Raw genomic sequence first — 23,520 nt, forward strand, 5'->3', positions numbered from 1 at the left:
TCACAATTAAGCTTATGAAGACTTTAAATTATACTTACAAAGATTTTTATCCTTTTCTAGTATCTGATCTTTTTTTTTTTTTTTAGATTTTTTTTTTAATTCATTTATTCATGATAGTCACAGAGAGAGAGAGGCAGAGACACAGGCAGAGGGAGAAGCAGGCTCCACGCAGGAAGCCAGACGTGGGACTTGATCTCGGGTCTCCAGGATCGCGCCCTGGGCCAAAGGCAGGCGCCAAACAGCTGCGCCACCCAGGGATCCCTCTAGTATCTGATCTTATCAGACATTCACTATAGCTCCCCATCTCTCTGGTTTGTTTAATGAACATGGTATTTGGGCAGGAATCTTACAGATTCTAGGTTAACAACATTTAGAATCTCTGTCGCTAAGTCTATGAAACCTCCTCAGCTTAATAAACATTCTTCCTATTGATGCTAATTCAGTGTTCCATTGCTAACCAGGTGGGTGGTGTGACTACATTTTTATCCGTCTCAATGGTACCGTCTCAGAAAAGCCTTTCCTGACCAACTTATCTGAGTAAACACCCTCTTATTTTCTAATCATTCCACAATGTTTATTTTCTTCATGGAACTTAGTATTATTTGTAATTATTAACTGCTTTTTCTCTTTGTCTATTTTTTTGTTTTCCTCACTAGCCTTTAAGTTTTATGGGTACAAAATAGTATCTTTTTGAGCTCGACCACAGTCTACATAATACACTAGTAGAATACCTTGATGTTTAATATATATTTCTTCAGTAAATAAATGAATAAATACATTGAGTAGAATGGCATATGTTGGAGTTGACAGATGTCTATTACATATTTATCCAGTTTTCAATGAATCAATTTGAAAAGTGTATTAAGCAACTATACCTGTACATGATATTTAGCAGATACTATCACAAGAAAAAATACCTATGGAATAAAATGAGATGTACATGCTAAGAGTTAAATGCCTTAGTTGGGAAATAAGTAGGAATCTTATGTTTAGATTTAGATGGAATTAATTGATGAGCTGATGCAAACTTTTTCAGTTTGAGGTATATAAATGTGACAGTTCACCCACTAAGATATTCAAACAGTTTCAGATCTGATTAAAAATATACTCCTCACAATTCAATTATCCTTTTGAATAGATAAGAAGTGGCAAATATGCTCATGAATGAGGATCTAATTATGAAAAAAAAAAACACCATGGTGTAGTAAAAAAGCCATGATTTGATGCTAGTCACTTTTCCTTCCATTCCTCTACCCACCATATCTCCACTTATCTTTCTATCTATTTAACAAACACATCAACTATTTACTAAAGACAGCCATACTGTGTACTGGGTGTTTACTGGATTTGAATAGATAAAATGCTATATATACTAATGATGTACCCTGGACAACACTCCTTAATATTCTCCATATTTTCAGGCACAAAATTATTATTCAGGATTGTAAGGGAAAGGGATAACATCATTAAAGCACACTGCCTAACATTCAAAGGCTACAAGAATATGGGACCAATTATTAGTATAAAGAATGACTTTTATTCTACGATTATATAGCAGAACTTACATTTGAAGCATTCCAAAACTGATACATTAGTTGGCAATTTAAAAAATTTTTCTACAAAACCAGTATTTGCAAACTATTAATGCCAGAATTTTGTGACTAGAGAGCTGTAAATTTATAATTCTGATGATAATTCACATCAGGAACCTTAAATATTATGTCAAAGCTGCCATTTTTGATACAAGGCATAAAATAAAATAATATTGAATAAGGGATGGACAGAATAAACATAGTTTTCTCTACCTCTGATCCGACTGCCAGAGAATGAGTTTTGCCTCCTGAGAGGGGATTTCACCTTCTGCTGCCTCTTTCTAAACTGTCCCACTCTTCCTATTACTTGAAATTTGATTATTCCTGTCTTGTACTTATTTCCAGCATTTTATGGAAGTAATCTGCAAAAGGCATTTAATCCTGATTAAGGCACTAAAGAAAATTTCTCAATAGGAACAGCTCCCTTCAAGCACATAAATAATTAAAATGAAATTTTACCCTTCAAAACTATGTATTCTTTCCCTTTGGTGTAGCCACACAAACTGTGAGAGAAAATTTCCTTCCTCTTAGGAAACTTTTAATTCCATTCTGAAATATTTCAAACAAAAAGAATACTACTGAAAGTTATACAACAGACATCTATGGTAACATTTTTCCCTGTGATAGTCACTTTAGATCTTTCCTTAAAATAAAAAAAAAAAGAAAAAGGGACACATAATGTTACAGCCCTCTCTCTCTCCCATTGTCTCCCCTTCTCCCTCCATAAGAGTCTTAAAACTGATCACTCCAAGACATTTTTTTTAAAATTTTTATTTATTTATGATAGTCACAGAGAGAGAGAGGCAGAGACACAGGCAGAGGGAGAAGCAGGCTCCATGCACCAGGAGCCCGATGTGGGATTCGATCCCGGGTCTCCAGGATCGCGCCCTGGGCCAAAGGCAGGTGCTAAACTGCTGCGCCACCCAGGGTTCCCACTCCAAGACATTTTAAAAATACTTTCTCTACATATACAATTTAATGTATTTATATTTAATATTATTCATAAAACGTATCAATCTGAATTTACAATTTTATTATTTATGTTGCATTGTTTTCTGTTTGTCTATTTTTTACTTTGCATTCTTGAGGGGTATTCATGTTCCTTATGTAGAGACAAATTCCTTCATCAAAACTTCCAGATTCTACTATTTCACTGTATGCATAAATTTAGGATAAGGCTATTTCTATTCTATCATTTTATTTATTTATTTTTAAAGATTTTATTTATTTATTATTATTTATTTGAGGGGGAGAGAGAGAGCATGAGCAGGGTAAGGGGCAGAGGGAGAAGCAGACTCCTCACCGAGCAGGGAACTGGATGCAGGGCTACATCCTACCACCGTGGGATCATGACCTGAGCCCAAGGCAGATGCTTAACTGACTGAGCCACCCAGGCGCGCAACACTTTACAAACAGGGCTGCAATGAAAACCACCGGATTTGTCTTTATGTATGTGTGTGAGAGTTTCTCAAAAGAAAACACTTAGTATTGATTGCTAGGTCTAGAGTCTGTACATCTTAGACTATGCCGATTTACATTTCCATCAGTATACATAAGTGATCCATTTTACATTTTCCTCAGATCTTCCAAATAATTCATGTGGTAGGATATTAATTGTGAATGATCTACTTTCATCTGACTTATCACTTTTCTAAGTATTGGTGAGGCATAATAAATTTCTATGGTTTTTGCCATATTCTATTCTGCTTCTGTGAATTTTTGATGTTCATTTTTCAATAGGATTGTTCTTTTTAATTTCTGAGAATCTTTTTATGTTGGATATAACAGTTGGTCAGTCATGTGTTAAAAATATGACTTTCAGCTTGTGGCTGGTCTTTTCACTTTTATTATGATGGCCTTGTCATATAGAAGTTATTTAATTTTAATGTGAAATTGTTCCTTCCCTTTTATGATTTTTTTTTCATGGCTATTTAAGATAATCCTCGCAAATCCCAAGATTCAAAATAAAATAGCTCATTCTCATCTCAATTCTTGCAGAAAATATGTTCCTTCATTTGACTGCACTATTTAAATTTTATTTATCTCTCTTATTTTCCATTATTCAATAATTCCTTTGAATTATTGAATTATTTTCTAAAGTGCTTTAAAGTAATTTGTATGAAAGATTCAATATAAAATAAAATTGTCCTGTTTTCAATAACAGTAAGTAGAATATAATCATTTGCTTCTGGACACCATCCAAGTTTTTCTTAATTTTGTATATAAATTGTCTAAAAGCAACTCAGCTATACTAATGACTATATCATAAAGCATTGCTTCATTAAGATTTAATAAGTGTTTGTAGAATAATAAATAAATTTTGTTGACATTTTGTTACCATATATGTAAAATATCTGGCAATTATAGACATTTCAGAGTACACCTAAAAAGTTTACCTTGAGCAAAGCAAAACATTTAAAAAATATTTAATTAGGATGTGGAAAATGTGGTGCCCAAGAGAATGACAAAAATCGGGTAAACACATATTGGAGCTATACAAATGTCCCCAAAAAACCTAAATAATTTGTTGAACTACCACATGCCTCTTTGGAGTATTATAAGATGAGACTTATATATGGACATTTGTTAAGTGTGCAGATCTTTTAGGTTCCTGGACCCAATTCCAACATGTGGGGAGGGTGAAGGCCTCCCACTCAACATCAAGCAATTCTCATACATCCTGAGAATTCAGTCTAATTCCGATACTATCCAGAAATAGCGTCAGATTCCACAGGTTAAGACAACACACTCCCACCTTACTTCAGACCCATTACAAGTCTCAATTGTTATCTGTACTTCTACCTGATGGGTTATAAAGCAGAGGTTCCCACAACCTCTTCCTCAGGTTCAATTAATTTCTAGAGTGGCTCACAGATACCAGGAAAACATCTACCTAATAGAACACCAGTCTATTCTTCAAGGATATAATTCAGGAATGGTCAGATGGAAGAGATGTGTAGGGAAAGGTATGGGGAAAGAGTATGGAGTTTCCATACCCTCTCTAGGTGTGCCACCTTTCCAGTACCTTCATGTGTTCACCAACCTGGAAGCTCTCCAACCCTATCCTTTGGGGTTTTGTGAAAGCTTCATTAGATAGTCAGGGTTGGTTAAGTTATTGGTCACTGGCAATCAATTTAACCTTCAAGCACTCTCTCCTTCCAAGGCATTGGGGATGGGAGTGAAAGTTCCAAACCTCTAATCACATGGTGTTCTCTTGGCAACCAGTCCTATCTTTTTTTTTTTTTTAAGATTTTATTTTTATTTATTCATGAGAGAGAGAGAGAGGCAGAGACACAGGCAGAGGGAGAAGCAGGCTCCATGCACTGGGAGCCCGATGTGGGATTCGATCCAGGGTCTCCAGGATCGCGCCCCGGGCCAAAGGCAGGCGCCAAACCGCTGCGCCACCCAGGGATCCCAACCAGTCCTATCTTTAAATGGGGTACAAAAGTCACCTCATTAACCTAACAAAAACACCTTCATAACTCATATCAGGTCTTAGGAATTTCAGGTCTTAGGAACTGTATATCAGGAACCTTGGACATAGGCCAAACATATCAATACATATAAATCACAATATCACAGTAGAGACAGAATAGGTGATCTTAGTGTGAAAATATGAGACATGATCTTCTCTGATATGCTAATACATATTACTAAAAGCAAAACAGGCTTAAAATTGAGTTGCTTATGCTAAGCACCACATAATCAAATTAAGACTTAATTACACTTTTGGCTCTCCTAGAAATGGAATCTTAAACTAGGGCTAAGGGCAGGCTGAGCTGAGATGGGTCACATTGGCATGAAGATTATTTTGAGTTAAAAGCAATCTAGACCCAGCAGATTCAGGAAAACCTCTTTACCTCCCCATCAACTGCCTAAAAAGAATTAGACAGAGGACCTGCTCCAGGAAGAGAACTATCTCCATAGGTAACTACACGGTACTATGAACTGAGTATGGTAGACAGGGAGGAACCTAGCAAGGCCTGCTTGATGGAAGTCCCCTATATCCCCTTGTTTCTGGGTGGTCCAGCAAAGATTTGTTCACCAAAACATTTACCTTTTGTCACTTCCTGTGGATTGTATTCCTTCCCTTTGAAGTCCCAGACCTGTATCCCCTACTCCTTAGTTCAAGATGCCAAATATAATGTACCTCATTTTGCCTGATTATCTTTGGAGTTTCTACATCTATGTGGATTCCCTGTAAGTACAAAATTAAATTTTATTTTCTATTAGTCCGCCTTATGATTCTTGGTCCGGCTACAAAGACCTTGAAGGGCAGAAGATATTCATCCTATCCAAGACCAGTTAATCAAGAATTGACTGATCATTGCTAGTTAGGTTATAGGTTGCCTGATAGACCATTACCATCCTCTAAAGGAAAGTGACCTTGCAATAACCAGCCCACTTTTTTAAAGGTCCAGTATAACTTCCTTATTTCTGCTCCCTTCTAACTGTAAAAGTCTACATTTTGTACAGCTCCTCAGAGCTCCTTTCTATTTGCCAAATTGAATGCTGACCAATTCATGAATCATTGAATAAAACTAATAAGATCTTTAAAATCTACTCCGTTGAACTTTATTTTCTGATAATATTACTCATTCATAAAAAGCCATTTAGAACAGTCTAGCAATGTAAGAATTTTTCCCTTAAACTTAATATTTATGATTTATCAAGAATAAATTTGATCAATGTATGTGGTTTACTCCAACTAAAGAAGTCCAGGAAACCCATTTTCTGCTGAGGGTTCTTATCTTTTTAAAATCTATTATTCACATCTTACTCTTTTGAATGAGATATGATGACCACTAAAATTGACTCTTATTATAATTGTAAATACAGTGGCAAGATATAGAATCATCTACTCAAATATTTTCTGAAACTTACCAGTGAAGTGATACATTTACTAGGTATTATTTACATTGTTAAACTCTAACAGTTCTTCAACATTTGAATAACTAAATAATGATACGGTTTGCCATATGTTTCCATTTAATGAAGCCTTGTATTGATACTTAAATGCTTCATTAAGTCATAAGCTGCCAAAATAAGTAGTTTTTCTCTTGTCACAAATTTGACATGGTTTAACTAAGAAGTCTTGTCATTTTAAAAATTAAGAATGCTTTTATTCTGCATATGTTATAAGCAACATCTCAATATTTCAGGTTTAGATACAAAACATTTTTAGGAGGCTGACATTGTAGTTTGGGAATTTTTGTGCACAATTTTCTTGTCAGTAGAAGGTTGCATGAGTTGTTAAAACTATCATTTCATCATAAACTAAACAAAGTTTATATGCAATTTTCAAAAGCTTCTTGAAGTGACACCTGTTTCATTAATAATAATAAGCTTTAAAAAGTCCTACTCCAAGCTGTAAACACCAAATAAAAAACTGTAATTTCACTAAAATCATATTTTTAAGGCAGCAAGTTACCTTGAAAATGACAAGTTCAGAAAATGACGAGTTCAGATATTCTGAAAACACACATGGCTTGAAACAGTAATATCAGATTTTACCTTTCTATCTTTTCAATGAAACACCTAAGACTGACTTGATGATACAATCATGTTTAATTGGTATGTAAGGTCTAGCTGATGTTTATTTTGAGCAAAAATAAAACTTTTAGATCTTGATATATTATTTTCTAGATGAGTTTGGATGAGAGAAAGTTCAGGAATGAATAAATGATTATTTCAAGGTTGGTTCATTAAATATGACTGCTCTTAAAGAAAATTAAGAACAGTTGATCATAAAAAACAATGGACAAAGCAGTGTGTTTTTGTAAACCTTGGTTTGCAGAAGAAATGAAGCACTGCTATGTTTCTATACTTGAATGCTAACACATTTGTATTATAATTAATATAATTGAACATACAGAAAATGTTATTTGAGGGGCACCTGGGTGGCTCAGTTGGATAAATGTCCACATTTTGCTTTTGGCTCAGGTCATGATCTCAGGATTGTAGGATGGAGCCCTGCATTGGGCTCTGCACTCAGCTGGGAGTCTGCTTGTCTCTCCTCCCTCTGCTCCTCTCTCCCACTGCCTCCGCTCTCTAAAATAAATTAATTAATAAATAAAAATCTTTTTTAAAAAAGAAAATGTTACTTAAAATTTTTAAAATGCAGGATATATAATATTATTGAGGACTTGGAAGTTCGATCATGCCTTTTTCAAGTTGAATTATGTAGCTTATTTTAACTTAGACACAACAAATATTTTTAAAAAATATAGAAGTAAATATGTGTATTTAAACTATAGGGCCAAATTTATCTTTTAGGGTAGCCCGGGTGGCTCAGCAGTTTAGCGCCGCCTTCAGCCCAGGGCCTGATCCTGGAGACCCGGGATCGAGTCCCATGTCTGGCTCCTTGCATGGAGCCTGCTTCTCCCTCTGCCTGTGCCTCTGCCACGTACTCTCTTTCTCTCTGTGTCTCTCATGAATAAATAAATAAAATCTTTAAAAAAATTATCTTTTATCTCTTGTTCATATCTTCATTCTTATAAATCATTCTCATATATGCTAATATGACAAGAAAATATAGTGTTTTCTTGCAGAAAAAAAGAAATATCTGTATTCTATATGCCTATATTCTATCTACCAATCAATCGATTGATCGATCTATTTGGAAAAAACTCAGATGCCTATAAAATAGCTGGTAATATTAATATGAGTACAAGATGAAAAAATATAGTAGGATATGTGGCTGAATGAATACTCTACCTGAATGTATACAAATCAAAACAGGACATCAAACAAACAACACAACAGCCACAATATTTAAGCCAAACAAAACATACATGCAGTTTAAACTTAAGCCTGAAGTCCACCAATTTTTAACCTCTGCCATAGAGGTTTCTAATTAAAACAATAAGAAATTAATTAATAAATTTACCATTATAATTCCATATCCTATGTTCTTTTCAATACACTATTCATTTTTGTTATAGTACATAATTTTCATTTTCCTACTTTTTCTATTTCAGTTTTCTCTCTTTTTATACCCCAGGGTCAAATCATGATAGAAAAAAAGCAACATTCTTTTGAATAGATACTAACATGTTTCTCAGTAAGAATCACATAGCATTCTTATGAAAAGATCTCAAGATGGTATCTCAAGTACTTCAGGTTTTTTGTTTGTTTTATTTGTAGAAATTGAAGGAGGTTTGTTAGCAAAGCCACTTAAGACAATGGGTTCTGAATCTGGCCGTCCACTAGATCCATTAGAATTACCTGGGTTTTAAAACTATGGCTCCACCTTTATTGAGTCCAGTTCAGTAGATATGAAGTAATTCCTAGAATATGTATTTTCAAATGTTGTTACATTTTAACAATATTTGATTCAAATTTAGAGCCACTGGTCTAAGGCCTTGGTTATCCACAAGGTGGTTCATGCACTGGCTACCTGAGAACTTCTTAGAAATGAGAGGCCTCACCCTAGATTTACTGAATCAGAATCTGATGTTCACAAGGTTCCAATGTTTCATGTGAACATTAAAGTGTCAGGTCTCTGGATTAAAAATTAAGAAACCCTTTTGGAACTGGATAGCCTCTTACAGGGATTATAAATAAGACTTGCTTTTGTTAGATTACAAAGGTCACCAGAGACTGACTAAAGAAGACTAAAAGAAGCCCAAGACTTGAGACTGACATTGACCCCAGAATGTGATGCATTAGTTTACAATGAGAAATGACACCTGTCACCAAGTCCAAACTATTCAAATAAATAGAGTTAACATCATCTCTTCCAATGGAGAAACTATATGAGAGGCCAAATCACAATCAGAAGAAATTGAGAAGATTTCACCCAAATTTGTGAGGATACCTAGAGGAATTTTTCTAATGCAGCCACTGAATGGGAATAACTTTTCCAATGATGATTCCTCCTCTGGAGATTGTACACTGTGTAGCAGCAAAGTTCTTTACCTACTCCCCCTTATGTGTGTACTCTTCTGTTTATCCTCTGTGGATATTTTCATTTCTAAGTCTTTATCTGTATAACTTAATACTCTTTTCTGGATCATATCTTTAATATTGATGGTTTTGCCTGTTGAAGATGCTTACAATTTACTGACTGCTTCTCAACTGTCAAGCATTATTTCATTTAACATTATTATTCCCTGTTTCTGGGTGAGAAAATTAAAAAATGTAGAGATAAGTAAATGGCTCATTTTTCACAGCTAGTAAGCGATAGAGCTCAGCATTCAAGCAAGACTTTTCTGAGTCTAAGCAAGACTATACATCTAACTCAGTGCTTTGGGGGCCAGTCACATTTCACCAAACACATTTCACTACATTGTTCCCATAGTTTAAGCTCCAGTTTTCATCATTCCAGAATTTTGGAGAAATTCTTCAGTGTAATTCTCAAGTACTAACAATTATTATCTTTTCTAAGGTTATTAAATGCTTACAAAATATTTATTTAGTAATGCTTTAAGTTGGATGAAGACATAGTTAAAGAATCTCAATAATTGGGCAATATGAAAAGAATGCGATTAAGTTACTTCAGATTTATTTTATTACTCTCTGCTTTCTGTTGTTGAGTTTAGCAATAAGAAATTTTAAAGAAGAGATCACTGATGGATAATTAACTATTCTCTATTTTCTTGATTCTGGGGTTTAAAAAATATGTTCTCAGCAACACAAATATTAATTCGATGCTAATTAATAATTTCACCCATGAAACATTTACAAAACAAATATGCAAATCCTCATAAACCAACTTGCACTCTAGTGATGATTAGGTTATCATTATATTCAGGAGCAATTCAGATGAATGCATAAAATTTTAAGAGTATGACCTAATGCTAATATAGTGAAAACTTAAAACTTTTTTTCCCATTTTTGTTTCTCTCTGTATTTCATAAGGATGAAAATACATTTCTAAGACTCATTATTGAAATTACCTTTTACTTTATGATTTCATCTAATCTTTATAATTGTAGTTACCAATTTGATTTAGATCAATGGTTCTTTACATTTTGGTTCATGAACTGCTTTCAGAATATAATGAAAGTTGTAAACCATTCAACAATAAGTAATGTACTGTCCATGTAAACAGAATTTTCCACACAATACAGTTAGTTCAGAAGCTTCTCTAGAATAATACATAGATTTCACATACATAGCCTGTAATATAGATGGGAGTTAGGAGATCAGTTCTAGTCTTAGTTTTACCACTAATGAGATATGTGATCATCAACAATTTACATTATATCTTAGGGTATGATTCCATATATTCCATATCCATAAAATTACAGAGCTGATTGTGAAGGTACTCTCCACCTCTGAGAAAATGAATACTAAATTTGACTCTTAAATGTAGATATAATGATTGCCTTTAAAAAAATAAATTTATCAACTTAGATTCCAGATGAATATTATCTTTTAAAGTATTCACCTTGGGAGGCCATCTGCTTACTCTAGGGATAACGCAACATCATTCAACATAGGAAACGGTGCTCAAAATATTTTAAAAATCATCTTTTGTAATTGCCGCCACAGAAGCTTTTTACAACCCAGTATCATGAAAACACTTTGTAGAGAGATTGCTGAACAACTGCTGGGATACTTTGAATCACCACTAAAAATCAGGAAGTTCCAGAAAACTGATGCTGGGCAAGATTCCCAACTATTACAATAAGAAAGATGTGCGCATGATACAATACGGACCCATGAACTTGACATTAATCACAGTTGAAATCTGAATTATATTATAAACAGAGAGCTTCTAAACAATCATATGCTAGTAGTCAGAGGAAATTAACTTAAAAGAAATGATGCCAAACAAGTTTCATTTACTTTCCTACTAGGTTTGCTAGGTTAATTGATCAAAACTGCATTTCATCACAGTGTTGGGCAGTCTCTGCTGTATCAGGCTTGATAAGGAGAGGAGGAAATTTGGGTAAAATGAGAATTTGGTAAATGGATCCATAAATAGAAAAAAAAGTATCTTCTGTAACATGTTATTGGGCTCTGTATTTGCGCCTTCCTTAGCTACAATTCACATTGATGAGTTAGATGGTAATACAGAAAACAATGAACTCTGCAGAAGAGCAAATCCAACAAATAATAGAAACAGCACATCTAACACTTTAATAAAAGGAAAATTGATTTTAGTATAGTATATATTTTTAAAGAATTAGTGTACTATTTTGTACTTGAATCTAGACAACCATATAAAATTCAGGCATCCATCAAATGTTTACTGGACAACTACTGAGTACCAAGAGCCGTGTCCCATGCTGTGTAACATCTTGGTACTTCCCAGAATGGAATACAACAACTGGCATATAGTATTGTCCCTCAGGAAAGTCAAAGTTCTATGTTGGAGGCTAAGTAATAAACATACAGTAATTATACAAAAGATGGTAAGAGCCATTAAGAATAGCATGCACATAGTACTAGGGGAATAAAGAGTAAGGGGACTCTAACTCTGAATCTAGTGGGTGAATCAAAGAATGTTTCACATAGGATGTGCTATTTCACCTCTGTTAAATAGAAGTCTGTCAAATAGATAAGGATAGAAGGACTGGGAGTCTGGCAGGGATGGCATTCCAGGCAGAGAAGACAACACCTACCAAGATGTAGAAGCATGTAGAAGCAGTTACGGCAATTGCGAGTAGTTCCAAATAAATTTAACAAAATAGAGAAAGTTTAAACTGGGAAGGGCAGATAACAATCAAATAATGGAAGGATTTTTGTACATTCTATTAAAAAGTAGTGATTTTTTAAATGGGAAAAGGAGTAGATGAGAACTAAATTTTAATTCCTGTTTTATGGCAGGCATTCAACTCGATGCTCATCACTCACTCAAATCACTATAACTGCCATTAATGGGAAAACCCATTATTAATGAGAATTATTATTATCCCCATTTTGCAGACAGAAAACTAAAGCTCAAAAAGATTAAATAAATTGCTAAGGTTTAGTTTTTTCTTTGAAAGATCATTATAGGAAATATTGAAAGAAGATGTATCCTGTGTGGAAAGACAAGAAAATTATGAGCTTGGTTTTGGATGTGTTGTTAAGACATCCAAACATTTCCAACTAACTATGGGATATCTTACGTAGGATGTGTTGACATACATGGCTGTAATGGCTATTATTTTTGTTTAGTCAACCTCTTCTCCCTCTCCTGGTAACAGATCCTACTTTTCTGCTTATTGGGTAAGAATACAGTAATTTGAAAGAACAACAACAAAAAATCACTCCTGTTCCTACCACCAAATATTGGTACAAAAATGGGACATTGACCCAGGCAGAAACAATCAGGTCCTTCCTCACTAATTTTTCTGCTGTAGCCAAGAAGAAAAAGTGCCTTTCCCTACTTTATCACTGAAGCAATGAAGTCACTGTCACAAAAACTACAGCCATGTCTTCACTATATGAAAAAGTCAGAAAATGACGATAATTATTATAGAAGTCCACTGTAAATCCTAGAAGTCCCTCAAATTGGTGTGATTCTGGAAGGAATTCCTTTAAGTCTTTGCTGTGCTTCAGTTTCCTTCTAATAAATTCCCTTTGTTGTTTAAGTCATTTTGCACTCTGCTTCTGTCACTTTCAATTAAAAGTGTCCTAACTAAACGCTAAACTCTAGAGTTTCTTAATTTCCAAATAGAAGTTAGCTAGATGATTCCAAAGACACAATGGCACCTTGCCTTCAGCTGACTGCTCTAAGTCATTTCATTGTTCCCAAAATCTAAACCTACCCTTAATGGAAATAGTTTGACACTAACCAGCTATCCCAGAGAAAAGGAGATCTTTATATTTTTTAAAAATTTATTTAGGCTGGGCCTTTTATTCCCGTGACTGATTTATCCTTATTAAAAGCAAAACACTGACAACATAATTGGAATAACTATAGTGTGCCAGGTGACTACATTCAAAGGGGCAGCATTCATTTTATATTGATTGATTTGCTATCTTGTTCATTAAATTCTATTTAAAATTGGAGATCCTGAAACCAATATTGCCCTATATATTAATAAACTAGAATTTAAATAAAAACTTGAAACAAAAAAATTAAAATAAAATTGAAGAAAAAAAGAAACATAAATGGGATTACACATTAGGTGCATTTTTTAAATAATAAATTTATTTTTTATTGGTGTTCAATTTGCCAACATACAAAATAACACCTAGTGCTCATCCCGTCAAGTGCCCACCTCAGTGCCCACCACTCAGTCCCCCTCACCCCCCGCCCACCTCCCCTTCCACCACCTCTGGTTAGTTTCCCAGAGTTAGGAGTCTTCCATGTTCTGTCTCCCTTTCTGATATTTCCCACTTATTTTTCCTCCTTTCCCTTTTATTCCCTTTCACTATTATTTATATTCCCCAAATGAATGAGACCATATAATGTTTGTCCTTCTCCGATTGATTTATTTCACTCAGTATAATACCCTCCAGTTCCAACCATGTCGAAGCAAATGGTGGGTATTTGTCGTTTCTAATGGCTGAGTAATATTCCATTGTATACATAAACCACATCATCTTTATCCATTCATCTTTCAATGGACAACATTAGGTGCATTTTATATTTTATTCCCTTCCATCTCTTTTTTTCTGTGTATGTATGTGTGTGTGTGTGTATTTATGAGTATTTATAAGTATGTAGGTATGTACACAATTTTTACATTTTTCTTACTTTAGGTTTACACTCTTTCACTTTAAGTTTGTAAATATTTAGCCTTTAAGCATCTCTCTAGAAATCACTCAACTAAAATTCACTATTCCTATTTAAATCATTTTAAGTTCTTACAAAACAAATTATCTCTAGATTTAAAATACTTTTCTAATTTCTTCAGTTACTGAAAAGTGTTTATTCCATTGTATATATTACACTTTGGACCAGATTTTTTAAAGTATGGTAGAAGTTTAACATTGTCAGCTTTATCACTCATACTTTGATAAAAATGCCCTTCGGATTTTCACACTTCTAAAATTTCCCTTAATATGCTTTAATTTCATTATAAAACTCTTCTATCATCAACTCTATTTCATGACCACTCTGTCTTAGATAATAACTATATCAACTTGTTCTAATTATCTTTGTTAACATTTGTTTCTTTGCCTTCCAGGGATACTGCCATAATGACAGTGGAGTGCATTTTGCTTACAATGCATCTCAACTTTCAACTGTCATGCATGTTGCATCTACTTATCTATCAATCTCCTATTTATTTGAAATATATATGGCTTCCATTTGAAAACAAAAGACACTATACATAGTGTGTGTGTGTATGTGTATACCTTTTTCTCACTATGAGCATTAAACTACCTCCAGAGCATAAACAGAAAATTACTGGATGGGATTTGGCTAAAAAGAATCTAGAGTGAGATTTGGTAAATGCATAAGGGGCTAACCGTGAAGTAAAAAAAAAAAAAAAAAGAGAGAGAGAGGAGTAACAATATACTTAGAGGTATATCTAGCCTAGATCTCTGCCTTTTGAAATAAAAAATAATTTATAGGCTCCTTATACCTGCCTAATAAAGTCAAACTTTTAAGCAAGGTACTGAGTCACTGACATAAGCTTCCTTTCTAGTTCAATCTCCTACAGAACCTAACCCCAGTCAGACTTCTTAAACATCCTTTATGCTTTCTTACCTGTTTATCTTTGTTAATGTAGTTCCATTTTCCAGAAAAATTTCTCTCTGTCAAACTGCCGGACTTCAGAAATACCGACAAGTTTATCTTTACAGTATTTTCATGCTTTCTCTATATTCAAACATGCTTTCCTAGAATTAAAAAAAATGAGATTGAAATGGAGAGTAAGCAAGAGAAATTTTAACACTAGTAACACTTGGTGACTTTCTTACTGAATTAGACACATTCTGCTTTGTAGTAGAAGTTGGTATATAAGCCTTGTCTTATATAATTGGATCTATTCATTATTTGTCTTTTTTTTCCAGAGACTTAACCTATAAAATAAATGACTTTTATTTTATATATTTTAAGTCTTTTTTTTTATTAAACAGATGAAAGCATTTCAGGGGATGTATAGAGATGAAAACTCAAGTCTTTGGGCTCTTGAACTTATCCAGAGTTTTTTTGTTTTTGTTTTTGTTTTTTTTAGATTTATTTATTTATTTATGATAGACAGAGAGAGAGACAGAGAGAGAGAGAGAGAGACAGAGAGACAGAGGGAGAAGCAGGCTCCATGCCAGGAGCCCGACGCGGAACTCGATCCCGGAACTCCAGGATCGCGCCCTGGGCCAAAGGCAGGCGCCAAACCGCTGAGCCATCCAGGGATCCCCTATCCAGAGTATTAACATGGAAGAAAATCTATGATGAGGATTGTCACAGATGGGGAAAGACACCATCTATATGGCCCAAATATTCCTAAGAAATTCTTTCAGATCTAATACATGTGAGTCTAGTTAAAATGTGATTATCAAGGACATTTAGTACCTCTTCTTGCTATGGGGATCCCTGGGTGGCTCAGCAGTTTAGCGCCTGCCTTCTGCCCAGGGCGTGATCCTAGAGTCCCGGGATCAAGTCCCGCATCAGGCTCCCTGCATGGAGCCTGCTTCTCCCTCTGCCTGTGTTTCTGCCTCAATCTCTCTCTCTCTCTCTCTCTTTGTTTGTGTGTGTGTGTCTCTCATGAATGAATAAAAAAAAATCTTAAAAAAAAAGACCTCTTCTTGCTAAAGTTTATCTGGTTTATGAGACAAAGAGTAAAGGCTGCTTTGAGAAAAAGAAAATAGGGCAGCCCCGGTGGCGCAGCGGTTTAGAGCCGCCTGCAGCCCAGGGCATGATCCTGGAGACCCTGGATCGAGTCCCACGTCAGGCTCCCTGCATGGAGCCTGCTTCTCCCTCTGCCTGTGTCTCTGCCTCTCTCTCTCTCTCTCTGCATCTCTATGAATAAATAAATAAAATTAAAAAAAAAAAAAAAAGAAAATCTACTGACCAGGAGTTACAAGGACTGGGGACAACAGTGGGTATGACTATTCCATCTGGATTCTTTGCTTCTCAAGCTCTTATAAGACCAGCACTAAAGCAGACCTGTGTTCACACAGCAGCTATCTGCATCATAAAACCAACAAAGACATCCTAAATACATCTAGCTAGTTGTAATATATACAGGTAGGGCTTAGAAGCGAGAGTGGGGATAGAGCTACTGGGGAGTGCAGTCGGTTAAGCGTCTTCTTGGTTTTGGCTTGGTTCACGATCTCATGGGCCCCGAGACTGAGCACTGTGTGGGGCTCCATGCTCAGTGAGGAGTCTGCTACTTAAGTTTCTTTCTTTAGCTTGCTTAGTCTTTCTCTCTCTCTTTCTGATAAATAAATCTTAAGAAAAAAAAAAAAAGAAAAGAAAAAGAAGTGAGAGTGGGCACTGAGACAGAAAGAGACCATACTATTGAGGTAAATATTTTTTGTTGCTACATATCAGTAGCATGTCAGATTTTCTTCAGTATCTATACATTAGTTACCCAAAGAGAAAGCAGTGGTGTGAATAGCAAAAACAGAAAGGACCTGTGAAAAGTCACTTAGTGGGGTTATTTTGGAGGGACAGGCCAAATATAAATATGGGTAAAAATAAGAATATGCGGCAGACTCATTATCATCAATGAGAAAAGAGAGAAGGGACATGCTGAAGAGCTCTGCTGATAATATCCACTTTTGTACTGCTTGGTCGTTGTAGGTTGGCTTCTCAAGGTAGCAAACTTAGTCATGCCAATCACATCAAGCAGATTCATGGCCAAGATCAAGTGAAAATATTTCCATTGACCATGAGGGTAATAAAGGAAACTTCTCCCACTTTACCTATATGCAAACATCAAGACTGTATATACTTCTATTCTAATAAAAGTGAATAAGCAAAAACAATAAACAACTTGGTGCCTATTCAAAAAAATCTGCAAAATACGGGAAGATAAATATAGCACTCAGGTTACAATAGGAAACTGTTTTCTAAAAATACTTAGTTCAGGAAGGAGAAGAACATCTGGTATTAAAAACTTTGCTTTATTTAAAAAAATCAGTAAAACACAGCCCTCTGAAATAAGATAATGTTGAAAGGATAAAGAAATAGAGTTGAAGTGAATTGCACAGTTGCTTCTCCAGTAGCCATCCATTCTTTGTAGCTATACTTTCCATTTCTGTCTCCATCTTCCTTCACTCTCACCTCCATTTAGCCATTTACTTTTAGGGAAGCTAATTTTATCCTTGGGTATAGGCAAGCGACTGATGCTTCAGGCCTAGTTTTACCAAAGTAATTTTATGTCCAGGTTACAGACACTGATTTGGGTACACTCAGGCCTGGCTTCATAGGGGGCAATCTGTTCAGTTACACAGGGTCCCCCTATTCAGAAGGGACTTGCACTAGGCTTAACGCTCTCTTGCAGCCATCTTGAAATTCTTAATTCTATATTTGAACTTGTGTTTTGCAAGTCAAGTTAATGAGACAATGAAGCATGTGTGTGAGTAGGGGAGGTACCTGTTCTAAGTGTGTCTGCCACTAGTCGCATATGGCATTTGCAGTGTCTCACAAGCTGAGCACAAAATGCCAGTGGCCCCATGATGTGTGGGAGTTCAGCAAGTCTCAAAGTTAGTACAAGGTGTCTTATATCTATGACTGAGTGAGAGCACTGACAGCCCCAAGAAGCCATACTTTCCATTTAAACCGGACTTTACTCCAAACAGAAAGAAGGCAGTGGAGTTCTAAGAAATGATTAAGGAACCCATCAAATCCTTTCTCACTCATGTAACTTCTCTTACTAGCCAACCACTTACATTGAAACTTATGATATAGAAAAATAAATAGGAACTTTTTTTTTAATTTTTTATTTATTTATGATAGTCACAGAGAGAGAGAGAGAGAGAGAGGCAGAGACACAGGCAGAGGGAGAAGCAGGCTCCATGCACCGGGAGCCTGATGTGGGATTCGATCCCGGGTCTCCAGGATCACGCCCTGGGCCAAAGGCAGGCGCCAAACCGCTGCGCCACCCAGGGATCCCAATAAATAGGAACTTATAGAAAAATAAATTAGATAGATAGAACATTCCATTCCTTATAAATACAATGAAGATAGAGTGATTGTAGAGTGTATGCAGAGCAAAGGGAAAAAAATAAAGAGAGACCAACCAAGAAACAGACTCAAGTATAGAGAACTAATGGTTACCAGACGGGAGGTAGGTGGGAAGATCAGTGAAATAGGTGATGGGGATTAAGAAGTGCACTTGTATTCAGCACTGAGTGATATATGGAAGTGCTCACTATATAGTACACCTGAAACTAATATAACACTATATGTTAACTATATTGGAATTAAAATAAATTTTAAAAAGACTTTAAAAAGAACTAAAATAAAAACCTTGGTTTTGTGTAGGTTTTGACAGTACTAGTAAGAATGAAATATATATGCAAATACCACCTATAAATTGTATAGCTTTGATGATTCTGTATATGAGTTAAGTTTTGTTGCTTTTTTTTAAGATTTCATTTATTTATTTATGACAGACACAGAGAGAGAGAGGCAGAGACACAGGCAGAGGGAGACGCAGGCTACATGCAGGGAGCTGATGTGGGACTTGATCCCAGGACCCCAGGATCACACCCTGGGCAGAAGGCAAGCACCAAACCTCTGAGCCACCCAGAGATTCCCGAGTTGAGTTAAGTTTTGTTCTATTCGCATTTAAGACTGGCATTGCACAATATAAAGATGAATGGTAAAAATGCTGTTAATCTAAAATTTTAATTTTTGTTTACTTAGAATCACAATCAGTAGCAAATACAAAACACCATGACAAATTAAGTAAAGACTATAGGAAAAATGAAAAAGCTTTATATTTTGCCATACTTAATGCCATTTTTTAAATGACTTTTGAACTCTTCATTTTCGTTTTGCACTGAGCCTCAGGAATCACATGCCCATTACTGGCTGGGAAAGCATATAATCCAATTTAGGCCAAGAAGATTGTAGATGATGTTTGTTTAGAGCCACCAGAAAAAAATATTTCTTTGCCTTCTGAGTGTTTCTAGAAGAGATGCAACTTCTCTTCCTTGGCCATGTAGTTGCAGAAATATTGAGAAGTACTGAGACCCTAAGTAAAATTCACCTTTGGATAAGGTGACACTATTGGTAGGCAGGAAAGAAATAAGGCTCTTGAGTCTTTCAATAACACCAATAAATGAAGTCAATAGATCTTAAAAGTTTGAGTAGGGTTTTTAAAATAATTTAATTACTACTTGTATAAGACTTAGATGAAAAAAGAGCTAGATATAATTTGGGGATAACTTAACAGAACTAGGAGAAAATTAGAAAATACTATGCAGAAGATAATATGGTATAACAAAATCAGAAACCGCATTAAAATAATAAAAATAAAAATCCACATGCTGGATAAAGAAAATCAATAATGTGAACAAACCTGAAGAACTATCTGCAGGTACAGAGAATGGCACAAGTTTAAAACAGTGAAAGAAGGTTAATAAGAAAGGATAGGTAATAGTTATCCAACACATTTATGATACTTTTTCTTAAAAGGAGACCAGAACACACAGACTCTAACAATAATATAAAATAGAAAGATACAAATCATTTAAAAAACAATCAAGTTATAAGCAGAATTAGTAAAATAGATTAGCACTTGAAATAACTTGGTGATATTTTATATCTCAAGAATAAAGAAAGAATGTACAAGCATCAAAGCAGAGAAAAACAGATTATCTTACAAAGGAGTAAAATTCAGCTACTCAGGTTTCCCTTGTCAATAGAAAATTTTTAGAAAACAGTGGAGCAATATAAAAATAGTTTTGAGGAAAAGAGTTATGGTTCAATATCCCTAAGCCTGGCCAAGTTGTGATAGTATGTGAAGTCAACACAAACATACATCGCCATATATAAGACTCAGAAAGCTTTCTATCCATAGACTTCCTAAAAAATATTTTTTAAAAATGCAATTCATTTGACCTAATGACAAATCAATATAACCAGTGTCCCAAATCCTCTAAACTTTAAGATTACCCTTCCTAGAATAAAGGGGAAAGGAGAAAAAATGAGTGGGAAATATCAGAAAGGGAGACAGAACATGAGAGACTCCTAACTCTGGGAACCGAACTAGCGGTGGTAGAAGGGGAGGTGGGCGGGGGGTGGGAGTGACTGGGTGACAGGCACTGAGGGGGGCACTTGATGGGATGAGCACTGGGTGTTATTCTATATGTTGGCAAATTGAACACCAATAAAAATAAATTTATAAAAAAAATAAAATGCAAAATATCCTAACAAACAAACAAAAAAAAGATTACCTTTCCTATTAATGCTCAACTAAGTATTTTTGGAGATTCGATCCAAAGAATGTGGAGGGTAGATAATGTTCTCCCAAATATTTCTTAAGATCCAAAGATCTGTCTGATTACATTACTGTCTTTGAACTGTAGCTCTTGCCATCTCTTTACCATATCTTCATGGCATCCCAGACCTTTGCAGTCTGATTTATTTCAAAATATGAATATTTATTCTCTATTTTTCAAGCTCTTGCCAACACAAGATTATTACTCAAATGTAGTGACTCATAAAATTTACTAAGGACTCAAGGACTTCACATAAGAATGACAATACAAAAAAGAAAACCTACAATGCATGTAGGTATCTGTTCCTAAATTCCACAATCCAGTCCCCACAGGATCTGTGTCCCAAGTCTGCCCCTTTGCTGCTGGGAGTCCTCTCATCACAGATATTAGCCTAAAATCTGTTCTCAGACTATAAGCCATAGGGCTCAGCACTGCTCTCACTTTATATTTCAATCTAGGAAACCAAAATATCAGTTAACAGTAATTTCAGTACCTAAGGAAATCTATTGTTTAGTGTTTATTATTCATTCATTTAATCATAAAACAATTTTAATTTTTATTGTTCAATCTCGCCCTTCAAAAATAATCTTTTAACTCCCACTGTTTTCTTTTGGCCTAGCTAATAACACAATATTTTTTCTCCAAACAGTAAAAGTTTCCTTACCACATAGGTATATTTGTATTTAGATCTTTAGAGATGACACACATACACACACACACACACACACACACACACACACACACACACACATACTAACACAGACCCTGCAGGTTTCTAATTAGATTTTCTTTCCTGAGGTCAAAGTTACCTGTAGAATTCTTTGTTGTCGCTTATGTTCAAAATACCGCTGCTTTTATAGTCTTCCAAGATAGTACATAAATTACAAAAAAAAAACAAACAAAAAAAAGCTATTTGGAATTCTACTCTACTTTGGCAATGTGATCCAAAGAAAATATTTCTTCCCTCCTTTAATAAACTATAGGAATAAGGTCTCTTCTTTTTCATCCATTAAAAGAATTCAAGAAAGTTTACAGTATTTCAACTATTTTTTTGCATTGATAAATATAGAACACTGATTTTAAGTTTGTAGTTGTAGAACTGCTAGGAAAAAGGATGTATATTTTTCAGTAGAGAAAAACAAAGAAAGCGTGATCCTTATTAGCAAATACAGAAACATCAAGAGACCATTATAAATAAAAAAGGACAAGAGATAATATGTTTGGCTAATACCAAACATATCAACTATAACAAATAATTTCATATAGGGCAAAAATTAAAATACAATTCTGGCCTATTTGTGTTCATTATACTAATATTCGGAATAGACAAAAAAAAAAAAAAAAAGACCTGAAAAAAAACTAGTAGGAGAATGACCTAAACTACCATGTATCCACTTTAGGAAATATGTAGCAGTTAAAAAGAATTTGGTTATGTTACATATTCTATGCATTCAAACATGGAATGTCTTCAAGACATAGTAAATTACAAATCAAAGTATAATATCTAAGGCATAATTTCATTTAAAACAAAATAAAACTGTGTATTTCATATGTACAAATATATGTAGGTAAATGTATATAGAGTTCATATCCCATTCAGAGAGATGACAGGTGTTACATTTAAAAAGGTGACTAGAACTAAGTGGGACTCAAAGGGGCTTCCATTAGATATGTATTATTTCTATTTTTTTTTAGAGAGAGAATTTATTTATCTGTTATATTTAAACTTACAAATACATTAAAAATTTTTAAATAGGAACAACAATGCCTATTATTGCTTGAATTAGAAGACTCCTTATTGTAAAATATTTTCTTCTAAATTAATTTATAAATTAATATAATTCGAATCTGAATAGCAACATGATTTTTTGTTTTACCAAAAATCTACATTGTTTCTTTTTTTTCCTCACAGTTAAAAACATCTGTAAATTATTCTCATTGACCCTTGACTTTGGAGAGTGGACTCTGCAATGAATTCTCTAACGTGGAACTTCAAGTTTAGTATTACCCCAATAGGAAATCTTCCTTTCATGTTCAAACAATAGTTCCCTGTGTGACAGAGGAGGTGGCTTTTTTTCTCAAACTATCTATTGTTAGAGACGGAACTTCTTCCTCAGGTGTGCTAGAGACCATCTTTATCTCCATAGTACAAATTCTGTGCCTTTCACCAGTAGGTGGTTTGTTTTGTTTTTTAATTCTGTCTGCATTGTTCTCAACAATTCAAAGGGTATATTTTCTCTTCCCACATCAACTTTTCATCTCTATTTTTCATTTAGAATCAAAAGAATATATTTTATCCCCCTTAGTAATTTCTGGATATAAAGCAATAAAGTATATTCTCTCACTTGGTACTTGTAAGAAATATATAGACAACTTAATTGAATCAAAAGAAATCTGGTGAAACAAGCAGTAGTTCTTACTTTCTGTTAAATAAGAAGTATTATGATCATTTGATTGATGAACTGGGGAGAACTGATGTACAGTCACCATATCCAGGGAATGTTAAGAAGCAGATTAAGAAGCAGATTCTGTCCAAGATGGCAATGTATACAGCAAGATCCTGAACCTACCTCCTCCCAGGAACCCATCTACAACTGTATATGAAACAATTTCCTCTGAAAAAAAAAATAAAAAAAAATAA

General features: G+C 34.7%; 2 long non-coding RNA genes across 5 annotated transcripts in view; one reads left to right on the forward strand and one right to left on the reverse strand.

Moving 5' to 3' along the window:
• Positions 1-23,520, reverse strand: part of LOC112657511 (uncharacterized) — a 309,781-nt gene that overhangs the window by 37,270 nt on the left and 248,991 nt on the right. For all 4 annotated transcript variants that reach the window (XR_007412258.1, XR_007412261.1, XR_004818190.2 and 1 more), the window contains one exon: positions 15,193-15,323. This is a non-coding gene — a long non-coding RNA (uncharacterized LOC112657511). The remainder of the gene's footprint in view (positions 1-15,192; positions 15,324-23,520) is intronic.
• On the forward strand, positions 460-23,439 carry LOC125755541 (uncharacterized). The gene is made up of 3 exons (XR_007412264.1): positions 460-537; positions 19,047-19,198; positions 22,792-23,439. It is a non-coding gene; the product is annotated as an uncharacterized LOC125755541 (long non-coding RNA).

The sequence above is a fragment of the Canis lupus genome, chromosome 8, assembly GCF_003254725.2.
Source record: "Canis lupus dingo isolate Sandy chromosome 8, ASM325472v2, whole genome shotgun sequence".
Lineage (NCBI taxonomy): Eukaryota > Metazoa > Chordata > Mammalia > Carnivora > Canidae > Canis > Canis lupus.